Below are 27301 nucleotides of genomic sequence, written 5' to 3'. Positions count from 1 at the left end.
CCAAGTAACCATGGCAGCCAAGACTGCAATAGCGTCTTGGTTGCCATGGTAACCGATCGGAGCCCCAGCGATTTAAACTGGGACTCCGATCGGTACTCTCCGCTGCCACCAATGATGGGGGGGGGTGATTTTAATTAGGGGGGGAGAGGGGAGGCCGCACTGCTCACAATACTTGGAATCCGCACTGGCCCGGCCACCAATAAATATAGAGGGAGGGGGCCGCACTGGTCATATTTAATACTGGGGAGGGAGGGAGGGGGAGGCCGCACTGGTCATATTTAGTACTGGGGAGGGAGGGGGGGCAGCACTGGCCACCAATAAGTTAAATACAGGAGGGGGGGGGTCTGCCCCCTGCTGCCTGGCAGCATCTGCCAGGCAGCAGGGGGCAGTCGTGTACACAGTTCTCAGTATATTCTAACATGAAGCGTCCCCATCACCATGGGAACGCTTCTGTGTTTAGAATATACTGTCGGATCTGAGTTTTCCGAAGTGAAAAATCAGATCTGAAATAAACAGTTATGCAAACGGATCCGTTCTGAACGGATGCAAGCGTTTGCATTATAGGAGCGGATCCGTCTGTGCAGACACCAGACGGATCCGCTCCTAACGCAAGTGTGAAAGTAGCCTAAGTTGAAGACTTTGTTGTTGCCTCTATACTGCGTCCGCTAATCTGCCTACCAGAGCGAATCCCCACAATTGGATTTGGATGCAGGCAAACACAGTGAGGCAGGCCCTGAAGGCCGAAAAGTTTTTAGTTTTTCCCGGGCACAAGTGCACGTCCTATATTAAGCCGCCAAGGTTACAACCAGTGTCCCCTGACAAAATGAAGGCGGTCGAGAAAGCCCTCGTGGAGGCTAACTTGCAGTAGCGGGAGGCTAACAAGCAGCAGCAGGAATTTAACCAGCTGCTATTACAACATGTGATGGCATTGCAAGCGGCCAGAGCGTCCAAGAACGTCAACGATGCCCGGAAAGCTGTCCGTGCGGCAAATCCTAAGATGTCCCCCTCGGATGACGTCGAGACCTATCTGGCGATGTGAGGGAAAAGTTACCCTGAGACCAGTGGGCTGAGGTCGTCGCTCCGTTCCTGGCGTCTGGACCCCAGCAAGTGTTTTTTGATCTTCCCGATGATCAAGCGGCCGACTACCTGACTGTAAAAGGTGAGATCCTGGCGACACTGGGGGTGAATGTATTGGCCCAGTGTCACAGCTGAGGATGGGGAAAACCCTCAGCCGTGCGATGCCCATAGATGTTAAGCGCTGCTTGGCCAGGACGACAGAATTAGGGACCGGGTCACCTCCTATCGCGTCCCTAATTTGACCCTAACTCCTAGCTGCATGGGCCGACCTTGAAAGTAGGAGGGCCCATGCTCAGGAACCTCGGATCCCTACTCACCCTCCGCCGGTCCCTGAACTAGGAGTGAAGGGTAAGACGACCTGTTCCTTCTGGACACGGAGGAACAGGAGTCTCACTAGCCAAGCTGCAAAGGAAAGAGAACATAAACAGCCTATGGATATGGCAGGAGGCTGAAAAGCACTTCCACACCTACCTGCCACAGACACACAGACTGGATCCCATGCAAGACAGCAAGTGTCCACACGCAAACACCAATGGACATAGCACACACACAAACACACAGGAACCCAGATCCATAGGTGCATAACATTACAAAGGAAAACATCAAGTGGACATCAACATAAACCTAAGAGTCACAGTTAGTTTATGACCACAAGGGTGGCCCCCACTGGCAGATGGAAATACCAGGAGGGTGTCTCCAGCAAAGCATGGCTGAAGCACCCCTCAGCTACTGATCTCCAACTAGGCTATATAGCCCAAAGTGGCCACACCCACGCGGACACACCCAGTGCTCACAGCCTAGGAAAGGAAATTAACCCTTCACACACCAGACAAGGGAAGACTGCAACTTAAAGGGGAAGTGAACACACAAACAACCCCGTGCACACCAAACATGGGAAGTGCACACCAATCACACAAGTTGCCAAGTGCAACCGCACGCACAACACAGCAAGCTGCCACGACACAGCTCAGGCTGCCATGCTGCCACATAAATACTGTTGCCAGCGGCAACCACAGGTGAGGCAAATACTACAGCCCTCACCTGTGATTGACAACCAGACCAAACCGCTGACAACCGCATGCGACCACAAGAGTCACGACCAAACCATGGCCGTGACACCCAGGCTCAGCGGGTGCATCAGTGGGAATTTAACTCGGCTGAACCCGCCAGACCACAATATTATGACCTGCTACACTGGTTGCAGAAATGGCTGCAGCCTGACATATTGACTACCACTGCTATGCTGGACTGTCTGTTGGCGGATTTGTTTTGGAGGGCTTTGCCATACCCTCTCGAGCACTGGATCGGCCAGGTGTCTCCAGGTAATGCCTTAGAGATGGTCAACCTGGTGGAGTGCTACGAGGCCACCAGAAATCTACAGGGGGGTTATTTTGGGAGGGGGCCAATCAAACCCCGGAAATCTCCACCCTAGAGCTGGCGGCCGGTGCCAGCTAAACCTGGCGTACCCCCTGTAGACCCAGCCCCGGTGGTCTGCTGGCGATTTCAGGAGCCTGGACACATAAGGGTCGACTGTTCCCATTAGGGTGAACCCATCGACACCAACTATATCTACCGCCACTCATTATATGCCAGGTAGCTGTGTGCCACAGGTACCTCCGAGACTATGGACAATAGCCACCTGTGCCAGGTGGAAGTGAGGGACACTGGCGGTAGTACTGCTGGATACCGGGAGCCTGGTGTCCCTGGTAAGAGCTGCCGTGGTGCGGCCCGTCGAGTATACTGGCCGGAAGGTCAGCGTTGTGTGCATTCATGGGGACTTAAAAGACTATCCCACCGCTATTAACGGTGGCCGGCAGGGGGACTCATGAGGTGGCCGTCGCCACAAAATTACCGTATGAACTAATAATTGGGAGAGACTATCCCGGTTTCCCGGCACTATGACTAGATGCGAAAGTTACCAATACTCGTGAAACAGATGTATTCCTAGCAGAGTGGCCCAGCTCAGTGGGGAAACCAGAACCCTGGGAACCTGAGTCCGAAGGGCCAGTAGTAGGCGTGACCGCCACTTTGGTGGAAGAGGGGAAGACAACCCCGCTAAGTATGATAGTGTGAGACATGGAGGACTTGCCGCCAGGTCCGGAGCTAGCCGACCTCAATGTCTCCGGGGATAATTTTGGTACTGCACAACACCGGGACCCAACCCTATCCTGAGCCTGGGAAAATGTATTAATAATAGATTGGGACCCACAACAACCAGGGGCAGAGTCAGTGTTTCCCCGTTTTGTGGTTCATCAAGAGATGTTGTATCGAGTAAAGCAGCTGCGAGGTGAATCCATTGAAAAGTTGGTGGTGCCCCAGGCTTATCGCAAACTCGTGTTAGAGTTAGCCCACCAGCATGTTCTCGGGGGTGTGAGGGCAATTACCGCTGTGTCTATGATTATGGGTTCCAAATTCAAATCGCGTATGTGCACAGAGAAGGCTGATACAGACACACAATGGTTGAAATCAGTAATCTACTTTACTGTAAATTAGCAGACAATCTTATACCATGATTATTGGTAGACGCATTAAACCTCTACTGGGTTCTCGCCCTTCGAACTGCTATATGGCAGACACCCTCGCGGTCTGTTGGACGTTGCCAAAGAGGCGTGGGAACAACAACCCACACCGGACAGAAGTGTTGTTGAGTACATCACCCAGATGCAAGGATGGATGGAAACAGTGTTACCTCTGGTTAGGGAGCATATGGAGGCAGCAAAGCGAGCCCAGAGTAGGCTTGGGTCTGGAACTTTAACCCGGGTATTGGTTCTGGTACCAACCGTAAACAGTAAGTTCCTAGCTAGGTGGCAGGGGACCTATGAGGTACTTGAAAAAATGGGAGAGGGTGATTACAAGGTACACCAGCCAGGGAGTCGAAAGCCGGAGCAGGGGTACCATGTGAATCTGCTCAAACCCTGGAAAGATAGGGAAACCTATTCGGAAGACGGCCCATGACCAGGATTCCTAGGGGAAGCGGTTTCGGACCCTCTGTCATGAAGCAAGGGAAGCGGCTGCCACAGTGAAAATTGCTCACAGACTCTCCTCTAAACAGGCTCAGGAAGTATATTAGTCGGAACACGGACGTGTTTTCGGACCTTCCTGGACGCGCTTCCATAGTCCGACATGACATTGTCACCGAGCCTCAGGCAAAAGTCCCGTTAAAACCATACCGGGTACCCGAGGCTCGGCGACAAGCCATCTTGGAGGAAGTGCAGCTAATGCTCCAGCTAGGTGTCATCAAGGAGTCAAAAAGTGAATGGGCCAGTTCGATAGTCTTAATACCCAAGCCGGACGGGACATTGCAGTTCTGTAACGATTTCTGCAAACTGAATAAGGTGTCCAAGTTTGACGCATATCCCATGCCCCGAGTGACTTTTATCACACCAGAGGGGTTGTATCAGTACAAGGTATTACCCTTTGGTCTACATAGCGCTCCCGCCACGTTTCAAAGGCTAATGGACATTGTACTCCCTCCACATCGTCGGTACCCTTCGGCGTACCTGAACGATATTTGTATCCACAGCACCGAATCGGAAAGTCACCTACCTAAAGTACTGGCTTTAATGGACTCCCTTAGGAAGGCTGGCTTAACCGCTAACCAAAAAAAGTGCACAATAGGGTTAGAAAAGACAAAGTACCTGGCGTATGTAATTAGGCGCGGAATTATTAAACCTTAGGTGAACAAAATTGAGGCAATTAGGAATTGGCCCCCACTTGTCACTACTCGGCAAGTAAAGTCGTTCCTGGGTATGGTGGGTACTATATGAGGTTTGTCCCCAATTTTGCTACAGTCGCCGCACCATTGACAGGCCTTTTGAAGGGACGCAAGTTAGTGACGGTCCAGTGGAATGCAAAAAAACAAAATGGCTGCACACCATCATATATGCAAACAATAGAGCTAAGGAATGGGGGTCATTCTAGATAAAAGTGGTACAATACCGACTATAAATAAGTAATGGAAGCTCTTAGCGCACATACGTGTCGGGCCCACCTACCAAGCGTCAAGGTGGCTTCCACAGATGGGTCCCTATCACTAAAGATACTGCCTCACTTTGGACTTACTAAAGTCTCCAATATTCAGGGCTGTGTAGGAACCAGCTTCAAAAGTACTCCCAGGTAGATGGGACACGCCCATCTACCTGGGACTTCTGAGCAGAGTACTTTTGTAGCTGGTGATAGGGACCCATCTGCGGAAGCCACCTTGACGCTTGGTAGGTGGGCCCGACACGTATGTGCGCTAAGAGCTTCCATTACTCATTTATAGTCGGTATTGTACCACTTTTATTTAGAATGACCCCCATTCCTTAGCTCTATTGTTTGCATATATAATGGTGTGCAGCCATTTTGTTTTTTTGTAATTATGTTTGCTTCATGGATATGGTCCAGTGGAATGAGCAGGCGGAAAAGGCTTTCTCCGCTTTGAAGTCTGCCCTGTGTGGGTCCCCGGTATTGGTAACGCCGGACTTCAAGAGGGAGTTGGTGGTACAGACTGATGCCTCTTAAGTAGGCCTCGGCGCTGTACTGTCTCAGGACATCAATGGGGAGAAACATCCTGTTGTTTACCCCAGCCGAGACTAGGTACAGTATAGTGGAGAGAGAGTGCCTGGCCATCAAGTGGGCACTCGAGTCTCTCCGCTATTATCTGTTGGGGAGAAAGTTCTATCTGGTGACCGACCACTCTCCTCTAAAGTGGATGAGCCAAGCCAAAGAGAGGAATGCTCAGGTCACCAGGTAGTTCTTGTCATTACAAAACTTTAAATTTGCTGTGGAACATAGGGCAGGCAGGTTACAGGGAAACGCAGATGCCCTGTCCCAGGTACACTGTCTGGCGGGTGTTCACCCCCTCAGGGTTGAACAAAGGGGGGAGGTATGTAGAAAGGCGCAAGGGGCCATCATTGATGGAAGATATGTGTCACCGAGGTTCCTGGCCTCGGTGAGGTAAGAGCCAGTAGTTTTAAGGGTCAGCGGCAGCTAGTGCTGACTGACACTGTTTGTTGTTAGTATGGCCGTAAAGCCGTACCGGGACGTCTCTTACTGGGAGTAGCTAAAGTGCTGAGTGGGTAGCTGCTCCCCGCGCTCCAGGCCGGGTCTTTATGGCCTATATAAAAACCCAGCCAGCAGTCTCAGCTGTGTGTGGATGATCTTCCATCTGACAGAGAAGCTGTGAAGTCTCTGTGCTTTGAGATCTAAGGATGTGTGTCATGCTAAAGGGCTGAGAGCCGCATTGCTGGGAAGCAGGCCCCTAAAACCTGTTGTGGACTTCTGCTGCCAAAACCGCTGACAAGGTGAATGTTTTTTTTTTTTTTTTCTCAAAACAATTTTTATTGTCAATAATGGATAGCCAATGACAACGACATATTGTGGACGCAGCCACTCAAGAGTTCTGAAAACATATAAATTCAGTAATAGGTGGGCGCAGCCACCACTTTGGTATATTGACAATTTTTGTATTTAAAGTAGAAAGTCCTATGGCACCCGCTCGGGTGCTGCCAGCATAGAACTTAGGGAAACCATGGTAAGGAACCATAACATTAGTTCAGTAAGTTATCAGACAGGTAAGTCAAGGAAGGAGAAAGAGGGGAAAAAGGAAAAAGTGGGAGAGATGGCGATGTTGATAAACATCCATGGACATATAATTTCCTACATACATATTAGGCCAATGCAGGCTACATCTGAGAAATGCTCAAGAGGATTACAGCGTGTATTGTTTACTGAGTCATAGGAAATTTAACCAGCCAAAGGGACCAAGAAGTATAGAAAAATTTTAACCTGTTCGTTCTCTGGGCCCATAAATGTTCAAATATAACATTGGTGGAGATCTTGTCTGTTAGTTCGGTCATGGAAGGGCTCTGAGATGATTTCCAATGTTTAGCAATCAATAATTTGGCCGTTAATAAAATATGACATAGTAAAGGTCTAAATTGGGGGGGTATGGTGTCAATATCCAACGATAAAAGCGCCATAGCTGGAGACAACAGTAGACTCCGTCCCAGGACATCTTCTATTAACTTATTAATTCCCACCCAGAAGGGGCGAAGTCTATCGCAATCCCAGAATATATGGATCAAATTACCAGGCTTCACTTGGCACCTCCAACATACATTGTGAACGTTAGGATAGAATCTAGCTAGTTTGACTGGGGTGAAGTACCACCTTGTTAGAAGTTTCAAATAACCTTCAACCATGTTAGAGTTTCTCGTGGCTTTATGTGTAGTTCTAATCGCAATCTGCCATTTAGACAGAGAAAAATAGAGTTTGAGATCTCTCTCCCAATTTAGTAGATGTGCTTTTTTAGTAAAGTGCTCATCATTAGTTATGTACTTATAGATTGCCCTTGTAGGCACCTGCGGAGTTCCCTGTGGGCTAAGTACTGTATTGAGCAGAATTGCTGGGATATTGACTTCTCTTTTAGGCCCTTTACCTAAGAAGTGGGATATTCTAGTAAACTGGTAGCTGTAAGAATCCGGTAGATTATGAGACGTTTTTAGACACGTAAAGGACTTAACGGTATCTCCATCGTAAAAGTCATTCAACACCTGAAACCCAGCTTTCTGCCACCCACTCACCGAGAGGTCTGGAATATAATATTGCAGAATCTCTACAGGGATCTGCAAGGTTTTCAACGGTGGTTTAGGTTCAGTTTTCTGCAATAGTGTTTTCCAAGTTTGGACAGCTGCTTTCATTGTCGGTGCTGTGGGGAGCGGAAAGTTCTCATCTATTGCATGTAATAAAAGAAGTGAACGGAGAGATTTCCCCTTATTAAGATCTATTTCTATCTGTTTCCAGCTTGGATATTGCTCTGTACTAAGCCAAAGTTTTAGTTGCTTGAGGATAAAGGAGTTGTAATACCCCTGGAGATTAGGGACACCTAGGCCTCCATGGGACCTGTGGTTATAAAGTATAGAGGCAGCAATTCTATGAGGACCTTTATTCCATATAAAAGAAAGCATTTGAGACTTAAACTTAGCTATGACTGAAGCCGGGATGGAAATAGGCAAAGTCCTGAATAGATATAGAATTTTTGGTAGAATCATCATTTTATATATTATTACTCGCCCCAGCCAGGACAGTTCTATTTTTGAGTATCTGATCACGTCAGATTGAAGAGATTTGTACAACGTATCGTAATTAGTCTTAACTATTTTAGATAAGGGGAAACATATTTGGACACCTAGATAGGTAATAGATTGTTCTGCCCATTGGAAAGGGAATTCTTTTTCCAATATCTCTTTCAAGGGTGGAGGGACTCTTATAGCTAATATTTGGGATTTGGACTCATTAACCTTATAGTACGATACCTCTCCAAATTCTTTTATAATCTGAGAAGCCGCTCCTAAGGATGGAATGGGATCAGATAATGAGAGAATAACGTCATCTGCGAACAGTCCTATTTTATGTTGGCGGTTACCTGCCGGGATACCCCTAATCTTGTCCGACATCCTTATCAATTCTGCAAGGGGCTCCATAACCATTAAGAATAGGAAAGGTGAAAGAGGGCAACCCTGGCGAGTGCCATTTGTGATAAAAATGGGGAAGATAAGGACCCGTTTACCAATACTCTAGCTGAGGGGGAAGTATATAGAGCTAAAATCGCATTTTTTATATAGCCATGAAACCCAAATTTATCTAGAACTGCTGATGCAAATCCCCAGTGAATCCGGTCGAACGCCTTCTCTGCATCCAGGGTAAGAAGCAGAGAAGGCGACGCCATGAACCCAGCCTTCTGCAATAAACCCAGCATCCTCCTAGTCCCATCTGGGGCCTCCCTGCCCTTTGTAAAGCCTACCTGATCACTGTGGATCAATTCAGGCATAAATTTCATAAGTCTATGAGCAAGTAGTTTGGCATACAGCTTAATGTCACAATTAAGCAGTGATATTGGGCGGAAATTTGCAGGGGAATCCGGTGTTTTCCCCGGTTTGGGTATGGTGACAATGGTGGCCTGAAGCATTTCAGATGGGAACCGGTCCCCAAGTAGGACTCCATTAAAGAGTTTCACTAGATGTGGTTGTAGTATGGAGGAGAATATCTGATAATACTCGTTGGAAAATCCATCCGGACCAGGTGATTTGTTCGCTTTGAGAGATTTAATAATAGTTTCTATTTCAGAATTGGAAACTGGGGAGTTTCGATCTGCTAATTGTTCAGAGTTTAGAGAGGGCAAATTAATTTTTTGAAGAAAAGAGTCAATGCTTTCCGTGGATGGTTGGTGGGTGGAAGCGTCTTTATTAAGATTGTACAACTTCGAATAGTAGTGGTTGAATGCTTCTGCAATTTTATTTGGATGAGTGATTTTAGATATCTTGTCTGGGGCTAGTACAAAGGGAATACTAATTTTTTGGGCCAGTGGTTTTACCTTCCTCGCCATCAATCTACTTGGTTTGTTGTACGACTTGTAGTATGCTAGACGCATAGAGGTTAGCTGCCTGTCATAATCTATTTGGAGAGTAGAGTGGATTTCATGTCTGAGAGACATTAACTTTTTATGTAGTAGTAAGGACGGGTCAGAGCTAATTTGTCTCTCTAGTCTAGCTTCCTCATCCAGGAGAGATGTCAGTTTAACTTCCCTGTTTTTTTTAAAGTGAGAGCTTTGTTTAATCAGTTCTCCTCTGATTGTCGCTTTGTGAGCTTGCCAAACAGTAAAGCTACTTACATCATTTGTGTTATTGAGGGAGAAATATTCTATCAAAGCTGCTTTAGTCCGTGCTTGATATGTGGGATGACGGAGGAGAAAAGTATTGTTTCTCCACATTCTTAGCGTGTTCGTCGGTAGTATTTGGGAGATAGAGCACGAGATGGGCGCATGATCTGACCAAGATGTCTTCCCTATGGAAGAGCTGGAAATCTTAGGCAAAAGAGATCTGTCTGAGAGAAATAAATCAATTCGGGAGAATGATCTATGTCTAGCAGAGTAGAAGCTATATTCCCTAGAATTAGCATTTAAACACCTAAACGTGTCATAAAACTGATTGTCTCGTATCCACCGTCCCAACGAGGGCGCCAATACTCTATTTGAGTTGGATGAATCAATAGAACCGTTCGGGACAACATTAAAGTCCCCACACATCATCAAAGAACCTTTTTGAACCTTGCGAGTTTTTGTCAGGACTTTGTTTTAAAATCTAATTGGGGATTTGTTGGGGGCATAAATATTGACAAGAGTCATTACTTCCGTGCCAATCCGGCCTACTAAGATAATATATCGCCCGCCTTCATCACAAATCACTTTTTCTGTTTGGAGCCCCAGTGAGTTTTTTAATGCAATGGCTACTCCTGCTTTCTTTTTCGTAGAATTAGCAAGTAATACCATGGAGAACTCTTTATTAGAGAAATTAGGATGTTTGCCACTCACAAAATGTGTTTCTTGAACACACACTATGTCAGTATGAGAGGAGCGAACATCCTTCCAAAACGAGGATCTCTTATATGGAGAGTTAAGCCCCTTGGCATTGATAGATAATACCTTAACTGCCATCAAATATGAAAATACCTTGAGGTAGTATACATAGTGTAGATCTTACATTTCTAGCCTGTGCAGGAAATTGAGAAAGTGCAGCATTACCATCTGTAAAAAAATAGATAAAAGGACATGGAAAGAGAAAAGGGGAGACAAAATTAACAAGAAAATACAGTATTAGGATTAATACGGTTTGCATAGTAAACTGGGGTTAAACAGTTAGAGATTATTATGACTGGCCTGGAGGAGGTTATACAAAAACCTGGACCAGAGAGGTCTGGGGGAAACAGTCCAGCCCAATTCCTCCATCCCTGTAATGGAAAAACAACATGGCCAGAGGAGATAACGACCGCTCTAGGCCATACTATTTAAATCAATCACCCACTGTGGCCCAATCTGGAGTAATATGGGCGCTAGGTTTGTTCTTTGTTGTTGTCGGCGAGGTCGGTCTACCTGTGTTCCAGGCCTTAAGTAGTGCTTCACCCTCTTCCGGGTTTTTGATGATAAATGTCCGTCCATCTTTATGAATCAGGAGCTTCATCGGGAATCCCCACTTATATGGTATCTGCAGATCTCTCAGGAGTCTGGTAATTGGGGAAAGTTGCTTTCTTGCTTGCAACGTCGCTTGGGACAAATCGGCGAATATTTGAATGTCCTGAAAGGGAGCTGGAAGGTTACGATTTTTCTTCATATAAGCAACTAAATCTTCTTTTGTGCAGTAGAAGTGAAAACGTGCAATAACGTCTTTGGGCACGGAGACCGGGAGATGTTTCGGTTTAGGTAGGTGGTGGGCTCTATCAATCAGAAGAAGATTGGGATCTTTATCAGGAAACACCATTTTGAGCATTTCTCCAAGATGTTGTTGAAGATTAGCTGAGGTAACCGAATCAGGGATCCCTCTGAATTTTAAGTTGTTGCGTCTATTCCTGTCTTCAAGATCTGCCAGCTTGGCTTTCAGCCCGGACACCTCGTCTTCTAGGGAATAGTGTGCATCTATAAGGTTATTGTGAGAGTTGGTCAATTCCCCCATCTTGTATTCAATATGGTTCACCCTGGAACCCAAGTCGTCTACAGCAGAGGTAATGGTGGAAGCTACCTGCTGGAGCTGCGATGTGAGAGATTGATGGACCGCTGTCATCATCGCTTTCAATGAGCTCTCTGACACTGCCTGGTCAGTACATATAAAGTTCTGCAGAGGATCTAGTAGTGCGGCCCCTGAGCATGAAGTATCGCTTGAGGGTGCTGTTTGGGCCTTGTCTGGAGAGAGGGTGCCTCCTTTATCAGAGCCGGCTGTATTTTTACTCACCGGCAACGCAGGTGTCATGGCGGCCCCCTCCTCTTGCCCAGAGTCATGCCTGCGATCTTCGCTTCTGGGGTTGTAGCTGTGCGGCGAAGGTGAGATTTCACTTCTTCCCTCAGGGACCTCATATCCATGTGAGGAACGGGGAGCGCCTCCTCTGCCGGAGTGAGTAGCGGTGCCGCCAGTATCTCGGCACTCCACTGCCGCCGCATGTCGCAATGGCGGGAAGCCTCCCTCCGGCTCCTGTGCGGTGAAGAAGTCAGTCAGCCTTCTGAGACCCGGACGGGACGCTTTTTTCCTGGTCATCATGTCCCTGAGATGGAGGGGAACTCAGGAGGGTGTTTTTGTCGTCGTTCCGCCTCAGCCACGATGCTTTGAGACGCTTTATCAGGGATGGTGGTGAGGAGCTCCTTCACTGAGCAGCCATCTCAGACGGCAGCAGGCCACGCCCCCCATCAAGGTGAATGTTTTTTGTTCTGTGGACTTGCCATGGTGTGAATGAACACCAGGACGGGGAACGGTCATTTTGTTTATGTGGGAATAAACACTGCACTGTTTAAGTCAAAGACTTTGTTTTTGCCTCTGTACTGCGTCCGCTAATCTGCCTACCAGAGCAAAACCCCACAATAGGTAGATGTCATTATGAGGACATCTTTTTTTGTCTTGATATTTTACAAGTAAGTTGTCCCCATTACAAAGGCCCTTTATTTCCCCAGACTTCAATTTTTGGTTGACTAAAGTCTTGGGCAGGCCTCTGACTGCGGAATATGGTGCCACATGCCACTGTCTTTCTGACTGAAAGGCACCTGAAGAGGGGCACGCTGGTGTAATAATTGTCGACGTACGAGCGGTACCCCTTCTCTAAAAGAGGGTGCAAAAGATCCCACACAATTTACCTGCCACATTGAGGGAAGGGGGTCATTCAGGAGGGCAAAACTGGGTATCTTTGCCTTCATCTGTAGCCAGATCCGCTCTCACAGAGCTCATACATTGTTAGCTCAAATCGTGCCCTCTTCCTTGGCAAATATTGGCGAAATTGAAGCCTCGTCCACGGCGATATTTTTTTCTGGGGTGTGGGCCTCTTTAAATTTTTAATTTAAATAATTTATAAGGAGCCTAATTTTATAAAGCCTGTCAAGGCTGGGGTCATCACGTGGGGGGCACTGCTGTGCGAAATGAAGAAATCGCTGTCTTGTCATGACTTCCCTGTACATGGGGGTATTGTACAACACATCAGATGACCAATAAGATCTCATAGTGTTTTTTTTTTTATAAGACCCATATTTAGAAGTAGGCCCCCAAATTTTTAAATGTCCGCTACAACAACAGGGCGCCATACGCCATTCTTGGTGTAATATGAGGTGGGGTGACTAGTATATGAGAGTATATGACTCTGTGGACATCCATTCGGCGTCAATGGCGCTAGTGCCAGGCAAAGAGTCTCATCTGCGACTATTCTGTGGCTCGTCATCACTAGTGATAGGGGACGATGACGAAATTTGAAACTGTTCTGTCTCGCTTGCACTTTCTGTATCAGAACACATACATGCGTATGCCTCCTCTGCCGTATACATACACTCAGCCATTATATATGATGCAAACTACAACTAAAATTTTAATTTTTCAAACGTGAAGTATCTCGGCAAATCGCCATTATGTAATAATTTCAATTATGCCGTGTGCCACTACAATCAATGTAGGTTGCTTCATTTATGTACGCTGTGTTTCAGGGCCCACCCCCACGCTGCTTGCACGCAGAAGGGTGGTAGTCATGCATGACTAAGCGTGGTCAATGTGGATCTCCTCGCCTGTTTTCTAGCCGGTCATCCAAACTCAGGTTTGCTTGCCCTTCCTCAAGCCCCGCATGAGTGCAGCAACTTGTTGTCGGCAATCAGAGATCCGGAAACAGTTACACAGTTGATACGGCTGGAGCTAGACAAAAGATATTTGGTCGGCCCAGTGGCACAGCCCCCGTTCGATTGTTGGAGGGTTAACCCGGTCGGGGTGGTGACTTGCAAATTTTCGAATAAAAAGAGGTTGATTTACGACTTGTCGGCCCCGCATTCCTTACCCGTTCCCAGTTTAAATTCGTTGATCCCCTCAGATGAGTTTTCAATGAGGTACGCCTCCATCGATGAGGCTATTGAGGTAATACTTAAGTTTGGCAGAGGCGCCTGGTTGTCTAAGGCGGATATCACAGACGCCTTCAAACTGCTCCCCATTCAGCCAGACCTGTGGCAGTGGCATGGCCTCAAGTGGCAGGAACGGTATTACTTTGCCAATAAGCTGACCTTCGGGTCCAAATCGAGCCCGTGGCTCTTTGACAAGTTGGCGACCGCCTTGCATTGGGTATTGTCAGATGTCTTTCGGGTCAGTCATGTCATACATTACCTGGACAACTTCCTTCTTATTGAACCCCCGGCACAGCAGCCCCAGGACCTACAGCGCTTGCGCACGGTGTTTTCCGATCTGTGTGTGCCTATAGCTTCTCACAAGGTAGAAGGCCCTGATACCGCAATCACATTCTTGGGAATTCGGCTGGACACAGTACGCATGCAAGCTAGTCTCCCACCTGATAAGCTAGATAGGGTTAGACAGGTTGTGCATAGGTGGGTGCGAGTGAGGGTGGCGACCAGAGCGGATCTTCAGTCCCTCTTAGGCATGCTTAACTTTGCCATGGGCATCATCCTTCAGGTCCTTCATTTCGAGACTCCTAGCATTGCTCCCCCAGGCCCGCGCGCAGGACGACATGGTGACTCTCGGTCCGGAGGCCATGGCAGATCTCTTAATGTGGGATAGGTTTTTAACTCAGTGGAGTGTCACTCTTTGTTCTGGTGATCTCGGACCAGTCTCCTGTAGTCCACACTGATGCCTCGTCATCAGTCGGCTTCGCCGCACTGCACGGCGATCATTGGTTTGCTAGTGCATGGCCAATAGAGGTCGCATCAATCCCGGGATTCTCCTCATGTTCCTCTTTGTTCGAGGTGTATCCTATTGTAGGGGCAGCGGTTGTATGGGGCGAGCAGTGGAAGAACCGGACGGTGCTGTTCCTGACTGACAACGCGGCAGTCGTGGACATCATCATGAAAGGCAGGTCTAGTTCCACACAGATTATGTCATTTGTCAGGAGGTTCGTTTGGCTGTCTCTGATGCATGAGTTTCGTTTTGTTTGTAGGCATATTAGTGGACACCGTAATGTCGCAGCGGATGCTCTGTCCCGCCTTAATTTTCTACTTTTCTTTCAGGTTTGTCCCAGTTGCGGTTGGACTAGTCTCCCATCTCGCCGTAGCTAGGAGGCTGATAGCCAAGTCCCTGTCTACTAATACCTTGAGGGCTTACAAGACGGCTTGGCGACTCTTCCTAAAATATAAAAACACCTACCCGGCCACAGGACAGGGGCCTATCACTCACCTATTGGGGTTTGTCGGGTTTTGCCACTCTCAACTGAATCTGGCCTATAGCACTATTAAATTGTACCTGGCAGGTGTTCAACACCATTGGTACATACTGTGTCCAGACCTGCCGTCGCTCTTCTCAGCCCACCCTATCAGAGCAAAGTTGAAGGGTCTAAGGAAGATGTCTGTTAAGAAACGGCATACTCGTCAGCCGTTCACTGGTGATATGTTTAGGTCTGTGGCTGACAAATTACAGGATAAACCAGCTTAGTGCTCTACTAGAGACAGCCATGTACCTGGCCTTCTACGGGTTCCTCAGGCCAGGCGAGCTTACGGGCGCCAACACGCCTGCTAAATTTCTGCGCAAGGATCAGCTCCGCCGGCACGGCTCCATATACGTTCTTACCTTGGCCTTGTCCAAGACGTCTCAGCCGGGGGAATCGCTAGAGGTCAGGTATTTCCCCTCTGCCAATAGGTGGTGTCCAGTACGGGTGTTAGACGCATGGTTGCTGTAACGGACCGTTTCAGCAGACAAGGGGTTAAAATCCGTTTAGGCGATATGCCCCTTTCTGAGAGACAGGCACGGCTACTGCAGAACACCAAACTCCCGAACTGGATACCAAATAGCACTCCAAACTGGAACCTCACAAATAGCTGCCAGCAGACGAACAGGAAAAGCATCCAATCAGCTTACACTCCTGGCAATCAGTCTCTAACAGCATACAGGGAATCCCCCCAATAACGAGACAAGGCTCCGTGTTGAGGGTCAAACAGTGCTCTGACGTGCTGGCACACCCAGCCTGGTTTTTATTACAGTTGTTGCAAATACAGGACAGATACAATACATCCCCACAATGCATCATGGTTTCCTCCTCTCTGTCCCAGAGACAACCGAAGGCAATCCAATTATCTCTCAGGACAAAGGGAGATCACCAATACACATGTGGAGACAACAGGACAGACATCACCATTTAAACACACAATGGCACACCCCCACAGCAAACACAGACATTTAACATATCCCCAGATAGATCAAGTCTGAGTGCATATCATTAGGTGAATGGCACTCAGAATACACGAATACAATACTATTAGCTATCTGGGTACCCTCACATAACATACAATTTAACCGAACGCATAATAACATAAAATACAATTCCACAGACAGATTTAAGCTGTGCGGCCGGTCTGTCTTCTCCTTTAAAGTTACTGTAACGGATCACCTGGCACCCCGACTGAGTACCTCCGTTTACAGATGCGCCTAGCGTTTTCCTGAGGCTTCCAAGCACTTTGGCAGACACCACAATCACCGAACCAGCATATAAATCCTCTCCCAGCAATGAATGCTGTAGGCAGTTGAATAGGAACCATACGAATAGGTTTTCACTCCTAGCAGTCAAACTGGGACAGCATACCATAAATCCTCCCCCAAGAATGAGACGACACTTCACCTTGAGGTTTAAAACAGGAACTCCCTTTATTTTAACACAAGCATTGATTTATACACATCTTCCAACAAGGTACCACCCACAGCCAATCATATGTATCTACAGTATTTAAACCTTCCCAGCAATTGTACACAAAATCCCCTTCCCTCTGTCTGTAACGCAATAAACAAAACACAATGAGCATTGTCTGAGATGTAATTAACCAACACAAAATACAATTATCAAACGTAATGGACTAACTTGAACCCTGGCATACACATATACAATTCAACCGAACACATAATAACATACATAGTATTTAAGACAGCCTGAATGCAATCTGCTACACAGTCTTAAAGGGGCATTGTTCCTAAAAGTCAGACATGTCCACGGATGGCCATTAAAGGGCCAGTAGCAGCAATATAAAATACCACATGCCCAAATATTGCATTCAAACGTACCAAATCACCAGGGGCCATAGTCAGCAGGTAGGAGGCGGGCAGCCAGGCCTCTCCAATGCCCAGTGGCGAGGCGGGTTCCGCCACATTTCTCCTCTTTCCCATTGAGACTATCCAGACTCCAGACCTCCAGGCGGTCTGGGGCTCTGATAGTCAGCCGGCCTTTCTCCAAGGGTGTAGTTGTCCCTATGGCCCTCTGCCACTTGTGCCCAGTTGTAGATCCATGGCTTGGGGGGAAGGTAACCAGGGTGCCCTCTCCCCTGGTTGAACAAAGCTGTTGCTGGGGGGAAGGGGTAACAGGCTCCTCTCTCTGCGACACCCTCCCTTGTTGTAGGGGAAAACAGACTGCCTCTCCTTCCAATACATTGTCCTGTTGTTGTGGACCAGGACAGACTGTCCATATCTCCAGTGGTGCAGGTACAGAGACTACGGTCCCATCTGCACTGTTGTGGGGCTTGCTGTCTCCCCTTGGTGTGCTAGGCAAACCGCTGGGGCTACTTGGGCAACAGCGGCCAGCGGTGTTCTGCACTGATGCCAGCAATTCTGCTGGGGCGAGGGGGGTACAAGCCAGCCCTGTAAAAAGGGGGTCGGTGGAGCAGAGGCTAGCGGCTCTCTGCCCTGATGCCAGCTCTTCTGCTGGAGGGACTGGAGTACAGTCCTGCTGGGTAGTAAGGGGACAAGTAGGGCAGAGGCTAGCGGCGCTCTGCCCAGATGCCAGCTCTTCTGCTGGGAAAGGGCCAGAGGGGGCTAACGACTCCTCTACTGACCCCAGTACCTGGTTTGGAGTTGGCTGTGGAGGGGAGGGGTTGCTTACCTCCTCCTCCTGGTACTGCTGCTGGAGTTGGAGATCTGGGCCGGCTGCCCAGTATCCCTGTAGGGCCGGTAGAGAGACCGCAGTCCCATCTCCACCTGCCATCTGTGGGTCTTCCCAGGACCAGTCGATAAGGTCCCTCATTTCTGGGGCTGGTTGGGGAGTAGGAGGTACCGAATGCAGGTCTCCTGATGACGGACTTAGTTGTTGGGGAGGGGGAACGAAACTCAACGCTCCCAATGGTGTACAGTCCATAAGCCCCATCAGGTTAGAGACAGGCGGTGTCACTTGATCATATAAGTCCGCATAATTCTGTTCGATCTCCCACTGCTCTGGTGGTACTTGCAGGGTATAGGGTGATTGACTGGAGCAGACCAGGTGCTGGTAATCCTGCTCCAGTTCCCATTCCTGGACAGCCAGTTCAATCAGGTCTGGCCTTAGGTCTTCGGCCATAGGGAGATCCAGCACGGCCTCTCTGTAGTCAAAAATGTCCCAAAGCCGTGACTCTGCCGCACTCCCAAATTCCGGTTCTGCAAAGGCCCCCCATAATAAGCCAGGGCCATTATAATCCTTGCCCTCGGGTTTGTCAAATTTGGCCATTCCGGGAACCCGCTAAACCGCGTACCAACGTAGCGCTTGGTATGCATCATCGAGACCCAGTTCCCTCCATGCCAGTGAATTAAGTTGCCTCACCAATTCCTCCTGGGCCTGTTCTCCCAGCATAGGTATCCGTAGGGCCACTCTGGCTTGTAACCGCTGCTCCTTGCTGGGAAGATGCTCACCTCGCCAACGCTGGACACCTTCTAGGGTTTCTTCCCACATCTCTTGTCGGGCGCTCTCTCTGCAGTCCAACCTGGTTGCCTCTCCTATTGGCTTGACCAGTGGTGCCAAGAGGTTCTGTAACCTCCGGTTACATTCCTTTTCTACCTCGAGCGTCGTCCAGGGACTCGCTGGTTCTATGCCGCTCCATAATAATTCCTGTGTCTCCAGGGTGTTGTTCCTCTCACACCAGGACGCCATCCCACTGCTTGCCACCAATGTAACGGATCACCTGGCACCCCGACTGAGTACCTCCGTTTACAGATGCGCCTAGCGTTTTCCTGAGGCTTCCAAGCACTTTGGCAGACACCACAATCACCGAACCAGCATATAAATCCTCTCCCAGCAATGAATGCTGTAGGCAGTTGAATAGGAACCATACAAATAGGTTTTCACTCCTAGCAGTCAAACTGGGACAGCATGCAATAAATCCTCCCCCAAGAATGAGACGACACTTCACCTTGAGGTTTAAAACAGGAACTCCCTTTATTTTAACACAAGCATTGATTTATACACCTCTTCCAACAAGGTACCACCCACAGCCAATCATATGTATCTACAGTATTTAAACCTTCCCAGCAATTGTACACAAAATCCCCTTCCCTCTGTCTGTAACGCAATAAACAAAACACAATGAGCCTTGTCTGAGATGTAATTAACCAACACAAAATACAATTATCAAACTAACTTGAACCCTGGCATACACATATACAATTCAACCGAACACATAATAACATACATAGTATTTAAGACAGCCTGAATGCAATCTGCTACACAGTCTTAAAGGGGCATTGTTCCTAAAAGTCAGACATGTCCACGGATGGCCATTAAAGGGCCAGTAGCAGCAATATAAAATACCACATGCCCAAATATTGCATTCAAACGTACCAAATCACCAGGGGCCATAGTCAGCAGGTAGGAGGCGGGCAGCCAGGCCTCTCCAATGCCCAGTGGCGAGGCGGGTTCCGCCACAGTTACTATGGGCCATAATCCTGAGGCAAGAGGCTTTTAAACAGCCCTCTCCAAAACCCAGTGGTGAGGTTGGTTTCGCCACACATCTCCCCCCCCCCCCCCCCAGGGAAGACTAACCAGATACCTGACCTCACGCCGGTCGGTACCTGAGTTAGTCTGGCAGCCCACCCACAACCTAATATTGGACCTGTTGAATCTTAGGGCCTGGCTCTGTTCTGTATGTCCCCAGCTGTTGAGTGGGCATCTGCTACTCCTTGCTTTGTGGTTCTCCAGCTTGGAGCTGTAGGTACTTGGTGGGCAGAGGCCGACTGCGCTCTGCCCAGATGCCAGCTCTTCCGCTGGGGATGCCTGTGGGAAGTCAGTCTCTGGACAAGAGGATAGGGGAGGGCAGAGGCCGACTGCGCTCTGCCCTGATGCCAGCTCTTCTGCTGGCGTGAGGGGGGTACAAGCCAGTCCTGTAACAAGGGGGTCGGTGGAGCAGAGGCTAGCGGCTCTCTGCCCTGATGCCAGCTCTTCCGCTGGGAAGGGATCAGTGGGTATTGCAGGCTCATCCCCTGCCCCCAGAACTCGGTTGGGAAGTAGCTGGGAAGGGGAGGGCTCGCTTACCTCCTCCTCCTGGTATCCCTGCAGAGATGGCTGGAGATCTGGTTGTTTGAGGGGGAGACCGACTGTCTCCTCTTTGGCTAAACAGCCCTGTTGCTGGGGGACAGGACCGGCTGTCCCTACCCCCTGTGCTGTAAGTGCAGAGACCACGGTCCCATCTGCACAGTTGTGGGGCTTACTGTCTCCCCCTGGTGTGTTAGGCTGCCGCTGGGGAATGGAGACTAGGCTCCCAGTTCCCAACAAATCCTTCTGTTGCTGTGGGATGGAGACTGGGCTCCCAATTCCCAACAACTCAATCTGCTGCTGGGGGACAGGACCGACCGTCTCTGCCCCCTGTAACTCTGCCTGCCGCTGGGGAATGGAGACTGGGCTCCCAATTCCCTGCAGGACCGGTGGAGAGACCTCGGTCCCATCTCTACCGGCCACCTGGGGTCCTTCCCAGTAACGCTCTACAATATCTGCCCAGCTGAATGGGTCTGGATCTGGGTCTGTCACCTTACTGTCCTGCTGAGCCTTCCCAATGGAGTGGAAGAGATCTCGGTAGTCCTGCTCCAGTTCCCACTCCAGGGTTGCTAGGTGAGCCAGGTCTTGCTCTACCTCATAGGGGTCATCCCACTCATGCCTAGCCTCCCTCTCATAGAAAATGTCCTAAAGTCTGGACTGTGCAGGGCTCCCGAAGTCAGGCTCTGCAAAAGACTCCCATAACAAGCCAGGACCATCAAACTCCTCTCCCTCTGGCTTGTCATGTTCGGCTGTCCAGGGTATATACTGTGCCATATACCACCAGAGCGCCTGGTAGGCATCCTCCACCCATAGCTCCTGCCATACCCGGTGCTCTAGTTCCTTCACCCATTCCTCCAGGGGCTGCTCTCCCAGGAAGGGCATCCGCAGGGCCACTTGCTTCTGCAACCGCTGCTCTTCACTGGGGAGACTCTCACCTCGCTGGTATTGTACATTATCCAGGGCCTGGTACCAGATGCCTTTCCTTAATGCATCCCGGCCATCCAGGTCCTCCTCCTCGTATAACACTGCTGGTTCCATTCTGTTGCTTTTAGGGTTGCTGTACTGGGACATGCGTTGCCCTTAAATTGTAGAATCCACAGAAATGGTGTCTCCTGTAGCTGTCCTTCTGGCTGTAGGAACGATCCCGCTGCTTGCCACCAATGTAACGGACCGTTTCAGCAGACAAGGGGTTAAAATCCGTTTAGGCGATATGCCCCTTTCTGAGAGACAGGCACGGCTACTGCAGAACACCAAACTCCCGAACTGGATACCAAATAGCACTCCAAACTGGAACCTCACAAATAGCTGCCAGCAGACGAACAGGAAAAGCATCCAATCAGCTTACACTCCTGGCAATCAGTCTCTAACAGCATACAGGGAATCCCCCCAATAACGAGACAAGGCTCCGTGTTGAGGGTCAAACAGTGCTCTGACGTGCTGGCACACCCAGCCTGGTTTTTATTACAGTTGTTGCAAATACAGGACAGATACAACACATCCCCACAATGCATCATGGTTTCCTCCTCTCTGTCCCGGAGACAACCGAAGGCAATCCAATTATCTCTCAGGACAAAGGGAGATCACCAATACACATGTGGAGACAACAGGACAGACATCACCATTTAAACACACAATGGCACACCCCCACAGCAAACACAGACATTTAACATATCCCCAGATAGATCAAGTCTGAGTGCATATCATTAGGTGAATGGCACTCAGAATACACGAATACAATACTATTAGCTATCTGGGTGCCCTCACATAACATACAATTTAACCGAACGCATAATAACATAAAATACAATTCCACAGACAGATTTAAGCTGTGCGGCCGGTCTGTCTTCTCCTTTAAAGTTACTATGGGCCATAATCCTGAGGCAAGAGGCTTTTAAACAGCCCTCTCCAAAACCCAGTGGCGAGGTTGGTTTCGCCACAGTTGCTTATGGTCGGGTCCGAGCCTACAGATTCCCCGTTGCTCAAGCTAGGGGCTGCACCTTTGTCTACCTCATCTTTTTTCAGGTTTATCCATATTTTGTTAGCCGGTTCAGGTATTGATCCTCTGTCGATCTGCCTGCATGCATAAGGTGCCCGGTTGCTGCCTGCATGCATAAGGTGCCCGTACACGTCATCAAACGGTTGCGACACTGGAGTTCCTCCTGCTACATGCGTTACATCCCAGATCCCCAATGTGAGATGTCGCTGGCCTTTCGAAATTTGGTTTTGTAGTGCTGTGTTAAATAAAGTATTTTCAATTTCTAGGCGTTGCATCTTTTGGCCACTTTAGGCTACCCTTCGACAGCAGTTCCGGCATAACCCTGCTGCTCTTTAGGTAGGGGTGGGGTGAGTAGGGTTAGTTAGGGTCCATTCACACGTCTGTTTTGGTGTTCCGCATCCGTTCCGATTAAAAACGGAACGTTATGCGGATCCATTCATTTTCAATGGAATCAGCAAATAATCGGACAGCACTCATGGTGCTCTCCGATTCCGTGATTCCGTTCCGTGGGTTCCGTTATTCGGATCCTGGAAAAAAAATATACCCTGTCCTACTATTTGTCCGATTTTGCGTTCCGTCATCCCATTCTAGTCAATGGATCCGTTGAAAATCTGGAAGACATGCTAAAAGCATCCTCATGTCATCCAGATTTTCGGATCCGCAAAAAACAGGAACGTTTATCTGGAAAGGTAAAAATACTGACGTGTGAATGGACCCTTAGGGTAACATCTCACCATGAGCTGATCCGAGCACAAGTGTAGGCAATTAAGGTTGCCGGGTTTGTGAGAGGGGAGGCGGGGCATGGCCTATTAATGCCGACCTTTCCTGCTCACACTCATCGGTTTGAGCGCTTTGGCCCTTCCAGGTACCCACCCTTCTTCTCAGGTACTCCTTATTGGTGTAGCCCCTTTAGGCTACCCTTCGACGGCAGTTCCGGCATAACCCTGCTGCTCTTTAGGTAGGGGTGGGGTAAGTAGGGTTAGTTAGAGTAACATCTCACCATGAGCCGATCCGAGCACAAATAATAAAAGTGTAAAATATAATGACATCATTGTATAAAATAAAAACACTTGTGAAGTCCCAAAATCAAAGCATAATTAGATGAATAGAACCATGTGTGAAAAAACAGGTGTGATATAATAAAAACACGATTGACAAAAAAGGAAAAGGATTCTGTACTAACCAGCATGGTAATTCATGTGTACACAGCGTCTCCAGTTACAGATTGCGCATGTCTGAACTGAAATGAAGAGGAAAGAGAAAACCTCACCAAGTCAGAGAGGAGCCCAGAAATGGTGCTCTGGATGCTGAATCCCAGGTGGACAGGTTCATCTTTCACCATCCATTGAAAGCCGAAGTCATAGAAAGTGGGCAGGTTAACCCCAGGTTGTTGGTGACACCAAACCATTAGGTACAATTGGCCAGCATGGCAATGAGTTGCAGTCAACCTCAGGGCATGGTGGACCCAGTTAATGGTCCTCTGTGGCCATCCAAACCAGTAATATACCGTAAATACAGAAGCCACGAGTGAGGACACCACAATCAAGTACATGGGAAAACTATGATGATTACCAAAACACCACCAATTTTTGTGTAAAAACCTAGAGGAAAGAGTACATTTTGGTCAACTCTGCCTGTGGTTCTCTTGAGGGTCCTGCTGCCACATACATCAGTAGAAGGAGCAGACGTCCCACACCACAAGAATCAGGAGACATTGAGTGATGAGAATAGATGAGGATGAGGAGCTATTTATTGTTAGTGGAAATATTGGTCATGCAATCAGTGCAGCTTGTTATAGCCCTGATATAAAGGGCCATCAACCCGTGGTTATTGACATAGAGTCAATTGTCAGAGTTGCCAATAGAAGGAACATTCTTAAGGCCCATATTCTTACAGTCCAAGTTACCTAAGCCAGTCTTCCACCTTTACCATTGGAACGGTATCGTTCCATGGGAGGAATATCTTGCAGTCCAAAGAACATAAACCACGCTTCTACCTCTTTAGTCGAGACTGTACTATTCCATGGGAGGAGCCCGCAGTAGGCCCAGGTTCCTACAGGTGTACATCTTCTGGTATACAGACTTTGCCAGTCGGACAGTCCATGTGAAGAACATCATGAAGGCAAATTTTTCTGTACTCCAAGCCAGTCTTCCAGCAAATCCATTAAGACTTTGCCAGTCCATGGGAGGAACATCTAGGAAGCCCATGTACCTAATGTGAATAACAAGTTGGTGGTTCCTGAGCGCAATGGCAAATGTCTGTCGGAATTCGGATGATCACGCCACACGCATGTAGTTCCTACCGATCACTGTTGAAATTTGCCAGCCTGGCTGATCACGTGTCTGTCGCAGAAAACACGAACAAGGATTTACACTCATCTTTGAAACACCGGTCCAGGTTTTATCTCGCGTATGGCCAGCTGGCACCATAACGAGTCATGCACCTGTGCCAACAATATCTGATCTGCCACAAATTTCACTTTATAAATACAGTACAAATTATCTCAGATGATTATTCACACATACATTGTGGACATCCCCTACATTCAACCTGGTGAAGCTGGGTGACAACCTGTATGGCCAATAATATAATTTATCACACATCTTCTACCATGTTTTGAGGTTGTCACCCAACTTTAACCATCTTTTGACGTTGTCACCCAGTTTTTACTATTTTTTGAATGGAAAGTCTGCCTAATTGAGGAGCTGGGGGGGGGGGGGGGGTGTCATATAAGGGGTCCCTTTATTAGGGATCATGAAGAGGGGAAAAAAAACTGTTACTACTTGATAGAAGACATCATAACGCCATGATGAGGAGTGGTCATTAGCAACCAACATGATCACTGCTGCCATCTTACTTAATGATTCCCCTATTTATTCCTGAATCGGTAACAATGCGGAATAATGAAAGATCCACAGGACATTATTCACACGGCTGTATTCTCTGGATACAGATCCTACTGGAAAGGATTTCTCAGAAGGGATTGATTACAGTTTTTTGTAGTATGGCCTTGTGTGTATAAAACCTCAGCAGCTCATCCCATGCAATTATTGAAATTCTATTGTAAAATCACAACCTGATATTGTAACATTTAGATTGAGACTGTTGCAGAAAATTGCAACATTGTTAGATTTTTAAGACTTCATGTAGCCATATGTTTCCATGTGACCCCCAGAGATCTAGCAAGATAGTCATTAGCTGCAGACAGGGGCGGGGGGTGAGATCACCTATGGATCACTGATTAACCACACGTCAATGAAGGGTTATGTGCAGTTCGCGGCCCCTACAGTCGGACGTATATGACATTATCTGCCCCCGAGCCTTCGTCTTTGACCTCAAGGTGACCAGAGATTCCATTCCTAATTCATAATGGGACATTCATTTTCTGTCCACAAACCCTGACTCTTCTCCCCATGAGTCCGCACAGCTGTTCCGGGCATTATCTAGATGGAAGAGTCCACTACTGCCAGACCTGCTCTTGCACGGTGCACTCTCCTGCACTTCGGGCGGGACCTGTACCTATCTGACATTGTTGGCTTATCCTACCGATAGGCCATGAATGTCTGAGATGGGAATACCCCTTTAAGCTGGTCATACACGTTAGATGTATTTTGGCCGAATGTGTACGGGGGCCTCCTGATGTCAGATGTTGGGGAAGATGCGTATCAGGCAGTTGTAGTTCAACATGCCCAATCCTTTTCTTCTCAGGCTCAGCTGAACAGGCATGTGCATGAGTTGCTTAGGGATGAAAGCTGTGTTCATCTGACGACTATCTAATGCGTATGGCCGACTTTCTGCTTCATTCACTTTCCTCTCGTTTGGTTGGCATTGTAAAGCAGTAGTGTAGTGCGGGCGTTGCCTCTGTGCCCATATAATTACCAGTGGGAGTGTGGCAGTAATACCCAAATTCCTGGAAGTTATCCCCTTCAATGCAGTGAAAAAACCTTACCAGTCCTACTGGGGCTATCGTCACTTAGCCTGCTGTGAGCCTATCTGTGCCTGTACAGAATTCCCCAATTCTGTACGAATCTACAAGAAAATGTGTATTGTTAAATGTCCCCCAAAAGGTCTTGTTTAGGCCCCTTGCAGACGAGCGTGTCCGGATTAGGTCCAGGTGCGTTGCGTCTGCGATCAGAGAAAATCGTGCAAGTGCGTACGCAATTTCAGTCAGTTTTGATTGCGTTGCGTTGTGTTGCTCAGTTTTTTCCGCGCGAGTGCAATGCGTTTTGCACACGCGTGAGAAAAAACTGATTGTGCTACCCAGACCCGAACCCGGACTTCTTCACTGAAGTTCAGGTTTGGGATCGGTGTTGTGTAGATTTTATTATTTTCCCTTATAACATGGTTATAAGGGAAGATAATAGCATTCTGAATACAGAATGCATAGTACAATAGGGCTGGAGGGGTTAAAAAAAATGTAAAAAAATAAACTCAGCTCATCCACTTGATCGCGCAGCCGGCATCGTCTTCTTCCTTCTTTGATTCAGGACCTGGCAAAGGACCTTTGATATCGTAATCGTGCTCACGTCAGCGCAGGTCCTGCTGAATGAAGATAGAAGGATGCCGGCTGCGCGAACAAGTGGATGAGGTGAGCTAATTTATTATTATTTTTTAACCCCTCCAGCGCTATTGTACTATGCATCCTGTATTCAGAATGCTATTATCATGTTATAAGGGAAAATAATACAGTAAATTGACTTTAATGGGGTTGCTCATCCCTATCATCTCCTAGCAACCATGCCTGAAAATCGCACTGCATCCGCACTTGTTTGTGATTTTTACGCATCCCCATTCATTTCTATGGGGCCTGCGTTGCGTGAAAAATGCTGAATATAGAACATGCTGCGATTTTCATGCAACGCACAAATGATGCGTGAAAATCAACACTCATCTGCACAGCCCCATTGAAGTGAATGGGTCCAGACTTAGTGCGGGTGCTACGCGTTCACCTCAAGCATTGCACCCTCACTGAATTCTCGCCCG

Source organism: Bufo gargarizans, chromosome 5 (genome assembly GCF_014858855.1).
Source record: "Bufo gargarizans isolate SCDJY-AF-19 chromosome 5, ASM1485885v1, whole genome shotgun sequence".
NCBI classification, from domain to species: domain Eukaryota; kingdom Metazoa; phylum Chordata; class Amphibia; order Anura; family Bufonidae; genus Bufo; species Bufo gargarizans.
Note: the sequence above shows the minus strand (reverse complement) of the source record.